At 43.3% G+C, this 7,578-nt stretch overlaps 11 non-coding genes across 11 annotated transcripts; 10 read left to right on the top strand and 1 right to left on the bottom strand.

Annotated features, from left to right (window-relative positions):
• Positions 1-933: 933 nt before the first annotated feature.
• Positions 934-1,005, bottom strand: trnag-ucc (transfer RNA glycine (anticodon UCC)). The gene has a single exon. It is a non-coding gene; the product is annotated as a tRNA-Gly (tRNA).
• Positions 1,006-1,985: 980 nt separating this feature from the next.
• trnal-cag (transfer RNA leucine (anticodon CAG)) lies at positions 1,986-2,068 on the top strand. Its single transcript has one exon. It is a non-coding gene; the product is annotated as a tRNA-Leu (tRNA).
• A 438-nt stretch (positions 2,069-2,506) lies between these two features.
• Positions 2,507-2,588, top strand: trnas-aga (transfer RNA serine (anticodon AGA)). Its single transcript has one exon. It is a non-coding gene; the product is annotated as a tRNA-Ser (tRNA).
• A 234-nt stretch (positions 2,589-2,822) lies between these two features.
• trnag-ucc (transfer RNA glycine (anticodon UCC)) lies at positions 2,823-2,894 on the top strand. The gene has a single exon. It is a non-coding gene; the product is annotated as a tRNA-Gly (tRNA).
• A 653-nt stretch (positions 2,895-3,547) lies between these two features.
• On the top strand, positions 3,548-3,630 carry trnal-cag (transfer RNA leucine (anticodon CAG)). Its single transcript has one exon. It is a non-coding gene; the product is annotated as a tRNA-Leu (tRNA).
• Positions 3,631-4,069: 439 nt separating this feature from the next.
• trnas-aga (transfer RNA serine (anticodon AGA)) lies at positions 4,070-4,151 on the top strand. The gene has a single exon. It is a non-coding gene; the product is annotated as a tRNA-Ser (tRNA).
• Positions 4,152-4,385: 234 nt separating this feature from the next.
• On the top strand, positions 4,386-4,457 carry trnag-ucc (transfer RNA glycine (anticodon UCC)). Its single transcript has one exon. It is a non-coding gene; the product is annotated as a tRNA-Gly (tRNA).
• Positions 4,458-5,116: 659 nt separating this feature from the next.
• On the top strand, positions 5,117-5,199 carry trnal-cag (transfer RNA leucine (anticodon CAG)). The gene has a single exon. It is a non-coding gene; the product is annotated as a tRNA-Leu (tRNA).
• Positions 5,200-5,378: 179 nt separating this feature from the next.
• trnaq-cug (transfer RNA glutamine (anticodon CUG)) lies at positions 5,379-5,450 on the top strand. The gene has a single exon. It is a non-coding gene; the product is annotated as a tRNA-Gln (tRNA).
• Positions 5,451-5,650: 200 nt separating this feature from the next.
• Positions 5,651-5,732, top strand: trnas-aga (transfer RNA serine (anticodon AGA)). The gene has a single exon. It is a non-coding gene; the product is annotated as a tRNA-Ser (tRNA).
• Positions 5,733-6,296: 564 nt separating this feature from the next.
• trnas-aga (transfer RNA serine (anticodon AGA)) lies at positions 6,297-6,378 on the top strand. The gene has a single exon. It is a non-coding gene; the product is annotated as a tRNA-Ser (tRNA).
• Positions 6,379-7,578: the final 1,200 nt, after the last annotated feature.

Genomic DNA, 7,578 nt, shown 5'->3' with positions numbered 1-7,578 from the left:
GTGTGTGTGTGTGTGTGTGTGTGCTTTGAGGAGGAGGTCAGCCCTGACATGCAGAGAGCAGAAGAGAGGCTGCAGCATGATAATACATGAAACCAAAACTTCAAAAAATAATGATAAAAGAGCCGATTATGTCGGAGCTAATTATTATTACAGTCTTGATTAATTTTGCCTCGGGCCCTTTTATATGGGGTCTCGGTACCAATCCCTGCCCGGGCCACTCAGAGGTTGCTTCTGGGCTGCATATGGCCCAAGAGCTACCAATTGAATAGGCATGGTATACAACAATAGCATGCCATGACAGTGGACAATGTTGCAATCTAGATGTGGCTGCAAAGAATATACATATTCTGAAACGTGGTTGCTTCACACTCATCTTCAACCCAGCAGTGCAGAAGATCTATACAATTATGGCAATTTCAAGATGGACACCCAAGATTAGTGTCACCAATTCAGTATTCAGTAAATTTCTGTGACATCTTAAGATGTTGTTCCCATCTGGATTTCTAGTCTAGGACCTTAACTGCCATGACAACCACCCCAACTAGAAGGATGTCAAAATGTCAACTTTTCACACTTGTCTGTCAATTTATACTACACTAACAACACTACTTCACTGCTAACAACTTCACAGCAAGTGAATTCTTCCAAGCAGCCTCCTGTTTGTTCAGCAGTATTAGTCTGCAGTTTAAGTGTATGGCTGTCTCAATAGAAATTCTGTCTAAGTAATGACAGACAAGATACAGTGTTGCAGGTATGACAGGTCACCACTGTCACCAAATAAATAACACAACTGTCTAAGCTTTACAGAGAAATTAATATTTAACCAGCTTCTTGAATACAGTGACACAGCCATACATCTTTAACAACTTAACATAAAAACAAGACAAGCAGATGTACCCTTCTACATCAAACAGTGCTCAAAAGGGAGCCATTTGCGATGGCCGGGAATCGAACCCGGGTCAACTGCTTGGAAGGCAGCTATGCTTACCACTATACCACCATCGCCACAGAAGATGGAAGAATTCCACTGCACAGTCTTTCATTTATGCCAGGAATATGACTCAGAGGAGGGAGGGAAAAGATGAGGAGTGGAAGAAGGAGGAGGTATCAGCAACAAAGAAAGCTCCTACTAAAATATATTTTGAAGACATCTTTAAATTAAACTCCAACAGTCTTTCCATTGTTGAGCTTTTATTGAGCTTTCTTAAACTGGCCCAACAAACACAGCCAAACATGTTGTTTTCAGTGCGACCACCCACTGACCTTTTTCTATGAATGCCACTTCAGTTTTTTTATTATAGTTTAAACATTGTTATAGCAGCAAACCCTTTGTTTACAGTCCTGTATTCTTCTTTCCAAAAGCAGTTTGGGAAATAAAACGTGGAATGCACCACCTTATGACAGGATTATGTGATCATACCTCTGCAATCTCTGACAGCCATCTCAAAGCTTTTTTTTTTTTTTTTTTTTTTTTTCAACTGTTTTTTTTTTTTTTTTTTTTTTTCAACTGAGCATGCTAGCAGTTAGCTCGAGTTGCTCCGTTAAAATATTGTTAACTTTAACATGGCCCGAGCTAGCTTAAGGTAAATATCTGCTCCTTCTAAAGATGATTCCTGATTTCTGATGACTTATTAAGAGATACTAACACATTCAACAAACATTTAACATAATTCAGTATTAAATGTAGCTCCACGTAAAGTGAATAAATGTGATGTTTCCCAGCTAATCCATGGAATCTCATCACAGAGGTTCCATGGTGTAATGGTTAGCAAACGTCTGCAAGAAACTCAAGCAAGTCCAGTTGCCTATGATATAGCCATTAAGATTACCAGGGCCTGGATGACTGAGAATCTTCACCTACATGTAAACTGCAACTGCAACTTTGCAGGGTGATAATTCTAGTTTCTTGAGAGTTTTTGAAAGAAGCATATTGCTACTTCTGTTCAGGATTTCTTTTTTTAGAAGAAAAATGAAAGGTAAGAGAGGTCAGGATGGCCGAGCGGTCTAAGGCGCTGTGTTCAGGTTGCAGTCTCCCCTGGTGGCTTGGGTTCAAATCCCACTTCTGACAGCTGGTGCTTTTCACTGGATTCAGTGCTTGTATCTTGAGAGTTGGGAAGTAAAGTGAAGCTCCTAGTACTTGCACTGCAGGAGCATTTCTACACTCTGATCGCAATACCTTCTTTGAATGACCACAGTCAAGGTGATATCATGCCAGAAATGGTCTCACAGTCATCATAGAGGTTCCATGGTGTAATGGTTAGCACTCTGAATCCAGTAATCTGAGTTCAAGTCTCAGTGGAACCTGCTGTACAACCAGAGTATAGGGTTAAAGAAAGAGTCCTTCCAAAATTCCCAATCTCAGCTTGGAAAAAAATCCCTTGATTCTCCTCTCTCACAGTCATCATAGCGGTTCCATGGTGTAATGGTTAGCACTCATAAAATGTCAACTTTGCAGTCAGTTGCTTTTGGCTCAGCGATGGGAAGGCAGAATAAAAGCATGTTTGTGGTTGTCGTGGCCGAGTGGTTAAGGCGATGGACTAGAAATCCATTGGGGTTTCCCCGCGCAGGTTCGAATCCTGCCTACAACGAGAGGCAGTTTTGAGTAGTAGGTGCCCGCCAATGACGCATTTGCAGACTACTGCACATACAGGTGATTCTAGGAAAAGTATCAGTGTCAAAGTGATGCTTTAATAACTGTTGAATAAGTGGACGCTCACTCTTGTGTGTTGTCCCTTGATCCACAAGTTCAAGTCCTTTTGTGCGCTATTCAGTCTCAATGTTCAGATAAATTGCTGAATTTGCATTAGAGCACATTTTGTACAGCGATGGTGGTATAGTGGTAAGCATAGCTGCCTTCCAAGCAGTTGACCCGGGTTCGATTCCCGGCCATCGCAGTTCCTTTCTTCCAGTGTGCTTGCTTTTGTTGACAGAAAGTGAGCACAGAGGCATCAAATGTTGTACTTGTCCGCAGTGATTGGTGGTATAGTGCTGCAAGAAATTGACCCAGGTTTGGTGTTACTCCATCACTCCAACTAGAACGACCATCGTTAAACAGAGGAGGTTGCCTACGACACCACTTATCACCCACCTACAGTGCAGTCTTGGGATGCCTCCTTAGGCGACTGAACACCCATTCACACCTGGACCCATGTAACCCTAATGACACACAAGATGGCCGGGTGGGTCAACGACTCACAGGTGACCTTAATGACTCTGAAACTCAGAGCTCACATGTGACCTCAACCGCTGTGTAAGGCTTCACACCCACAAAGAGTTTAAAGGTTGGGAACTCCGCAGCAGTCCGTTAGAACTCAAGAAGCTTCTTGGATGAGAGGCCAAACGTCTGCAAGAAACTCAAGCAAGTCCAGTTGCCTACGATATAGCACTTAAGATTACCAGGGCCTGGATGACTGAGAATCTTCACCTACATGTAAACTGCAACTTTGCAGGGCGATAATTCTAGTTTCTTGAGAGTTTTTGAAAGAAGCATATTGCTACTTCTGTTCAGGATTTCTTTTTTTTAGTAGAAAAATGAAAGGTAAGAGAGGTCAGGATGGCCGAGCGGTCTAAGGCGCTGCGTTCAGGTCGCAGTCTCCCCTGGAGGCGTGGGTTCGAATCCCACTTCTGACAGCTGGTCCAGTTTTCACTGGATTCAGTGCTTGTATCTTGAGAGTTGGGAAGTAAAGTGAAGCTCCTAGTACTTGCACTGCAGGAGCATTTCACAGCTTCTACACTCTGATCGTACTACCTTCTTTGAATGACCACAGTCATGGTGATACCATGCCAGAAACGGTTTCACAGTCATCATAGAGGTTCCATGGTGTAATGGTTAGCACTCTGGACTCTGAGTTCAAGTCTCAGTGGAACCTGCTGTACAGCCAGAGTATAGGGTTAAAGAAAGAGTCCTTCCAAAATTCCCAATCTCAGCTTGGAAAAAAATCCCTTGATTTTCCTCTCACAGTCATCATAGCGGTTCCATGGTGTAATGGTTAGCACTCATAAAATGTCGACTTTGTAGTCAGTTGCTTTTGGCTCAGCGATAGGAAGGCAGAATAAAAACATGTTTGTGGTTGTCGTGGCCAAGTGGTTAAGGCGATGGACTAGAAATCCATTGGGGTTTCCCCGCGCAGGTTCGAATCCCGCCGACAACGAGAGGTACTTTTGATTAGTAGGTGCCCTCCAATGATGCATTTGCAGACTACTGCACATACAGGTGATTCTAGGAAAAGTATCAGTGTCAAAGTGATGCTTTAATAACTGTTGAATAAGTGGACGCTCCCTCTTGTGTGTTGTCCCTTGATCCACAAGTTCAAGTCCTTTTGTGCGCTATTCAGTCTCAATGTTCAGATAAATTGCTGAATTTGCATTAGAGCACATTTTGTACAGCGATGGTGGTATAGTGGTAAGCATAGCTGCCTTCCAAGCAGTTGACCCGGGTTCGATTCCCGGCCATCGCAGTTCCTTTCTTCCAGTGTGCTTGCTTTTGTTGACAGAAAGTGAGCACAGAGGCATCAAATGTTGTACTTGTCCGCAGTGATTGGTGGTATAGTGCTGCAAGAAATTGACCCAGGTTTGGTGTTACTCCATCACTCCAACTAGAACGACCATCGTTAAACAGAGGAGGTTGCCTACGACACCACTTATCACCCACCTACAGTGCAGTCTTGGGATGCCTCCTTAGGCGACTGAACACCCATTCACACCTGGACCCATGTAACCCTAATGACACACAAGATGGCCGGGTGGGTCAACGACTCACAGGTGACCTTAATGACTTTGAAACTCAGAGCTCACATGTGACCTCAACCGCTGTGTAAGGCTTCACACCCACAAAGAGTTTAAAGGTTGGGAACTCCGCAGCAGTCCGTTAGAACTCAAGAAGCTTCTTGGATGAGAGGCCAAATGTCTGCAAGAAACTCAAGCAAGTCCAGTTGCCTACGATATAGCACTTAAGATTACCAGGGCCTGGATGACTGAGAATCTTCACCTACATGTAAACTGCAACTACAACTTTGCAGGGCGATAATTCTAGTTTCTTGAGAGTTTTTGAAAGAAGCATATTGCTACTTCTGTTCAGGATTTCTTTTTTTTAGTAGAAAAATGTAAGGTAAGAGAGGTCAGGATGGCCAAGCGGTCTAAGGCGCTGCGTTCAGGTCGCAGTCTCCCCTGGAGGCGTGGGTTCGAATCCCACTTCTGACAGCAGGTGCTTTTCACTGGATTCAGTGCTTGTATCTTGAGAGTCGGGAAGTAAAGTGAAGCTCCTAGTACTTGCACTGCAGGAGCATTTCACAGCTTCTACACTCTGATTGCAATACCTTTTTTGAATGACCACAGTCATGGTGATATCATGCCAGAAACGGTCTCACAGTCATCATAGAGGTTCCATGGTGTAATGGTTAGCACTCTGGACTCTGAATCCAGTAATCTGAGTTCATGTCTCGGTGGAACCTGCTGTACAACCACAGTATAGGGTTAAAGAAAGAGTCTTTCCAAAATTCCCAATCTCAGCTTGGAAAAAAATCCCTTGATTTTCCTCTCACAGTCATCATAGAGGTTCCATGTTGTAATTGTTAGCACTCATAAGATGTCGACTTTGTAGTCAGTTGCTTTTGGCTCAGCGATGGGAAGGCAGAATAAAAGAATGTTTGTGGTTGTCGTGGCCGAATGGTTAAGGCGATGGACTAGAAATCCATTGGGGTTTCCCCGCGCAGGTTTGAATCCTGCCGACAACGAGAGGCACTTTTGAGCAGTAGGTGCCCGCCAATGATGCATTTGCAGACTACTGCACAGACGGGTGATTCTAGCACTCATAAAAAATGTCAAATAAAATGTCGACTCTGCAGTTAGTTGCTTTTGGCGCAGCTTTGGGATGACAGTAGACTCTGAAGTCAGTCGCTTTGCTTAACTAAAGACTGATGTCTTTCTCCCTCATTTTGTGTTTAGATGAGCGGATACCATTTCAGAGTTTAAAAAATCTCCCTATGTTGCAGATCCAATAGGTCCTTCGGTGGCTCCCTGAACTCTTGTACTTGTAAACATAGTCCGACTGCGTTAAAAGTTTTAAACAAAGTCACTGTAGGTCCTTCATTTCCACAATCTTGTGGACTGAGCACACGTTTGATAAAACGGAGTTAAATCTCTCGGCATCCATTTTCAAGCTCGCTGTGTGTTTGTGTCCTTGCGGACGAGAAAAGGGGGAGCGCACATTTCCGGGAGGGCGTGTCCTTTTCAAAAATTTGATTGTCTCTGATTGTCTGGTGGCGAGACAAGGAAGACAGTATCAAAGGATGTTTGTAGTTGTCGTGGCCGAGTGGTTAAGGCGATGGACTAGAAATCCATTGGGGTTTCCCCGCGCAGGTTTGAATCCTGCCGACAACGAGAGGCACTTTTGAGCAGTAGGTGCCCGCCAATGATGCATTTGCAGACTACTGCACATACAGGTGGTCAAAGTGATGCTTGGATGACTGAGCATCTTCACCTACATGTAAACTGCAACCTTCCTGGTTGGCCAGGGCAAAAATTCTAGTTTCTTGAGAGTATTTGAAAGTAGCATTTTGCTACTTACGTTCATGATGTTTTTTTTTCATCGAAAATTTTAATGTAAGAGAGGTTAGGATGGCAGAGCGGCTAAGGCTGAAAGAAATGGTCTTCAACTCATTGTTAAATCAGAGATACTCCACTTTCCTTATAATTGCACTCCTGACAGCCAGGCTTTATTCTTGGAAACGTTGCTTGTTGTTGTGGCTTTGGCTTTTTTGAGCCAATAGCTTCAGTTAAATAAGAAATATCATTCTTAGTTTTTTTGAAAGACAGAGATTTTTCTCCTGATCCTACACCTTCTGTGGTTCCATGGTGTAATGGTAAGCACTCTGGACTTTGAATGCAGTGATCTGATTTCAAGTCTCAGCGGAACCTGATTTCATGTTGAATTGTGGGTATAATATTTATATCTCACAAAGATAAAGGTAGGAATTCTTGAGGAATCATTAGCCCCATTTCCACCACAGGAATGTTTCTCATTTACCCGCGATTTTGAAAAACCTTGGCGTGTTTCCACCGAAATTACCTAGGGAAAAAAATTCCGTCAACCCCAAGCTTTTCCAAAAAAAAGTACCTAGTAGGGGGGTAGGACTTTTCAGATTACCCGAAATTCGTGAGGAGTGGGGGTTTGTGCTATTTCCATGAGCTGCAGTAGATTCTAGCAAATGCCATCAGAGGCAGTAGGAGAAGGAGAACATAATTATCTTTTTGATGTAAAGTCTGTCTCATGTAATGCTGTGTGGACATAGTGACAGCAAGTATGATAAAAAATTATTTTCATGAATGTTACCAACTGCAGTGTTCATAATTCAGTACTTAATGCAGTATTGATGTCCACCTTCAGATGGTGCTGTTGAGTGAGTGAAATGGTTAGGGTGGCACTCTGTGGTCAGAGTTAAATGTTGGACTCCACCCATGCTTAGTGCAGCCTCAAATTGCACACAGTAGTGAGGGGCACTTACACAGTTTAGACATTTGCATAGTTCTCTGCTAACAGACACTACTGAGCTGTGAGGAATGCAAGTTTCTGCATTAGAA

The sequence above is a fragment of the Epinephelus moara genome, chromosome 11, assembly GCF_006386435.1.
Source record: "Epinephelus moara isolate mb chromosome 11, YSFRI_EMoa_1.0, whole genome shotgun sequence".
In the NCBI taxonomy this organism is placed as follows: Eukaryota; Metazoa; Chordata; class Actinopteri; order Perciformes; family Serranidae; genus Epinephelus; species Epinephelus moara.
This window is presented reverse-complemented; position numbering and strand designations above follow the sequence as displayed.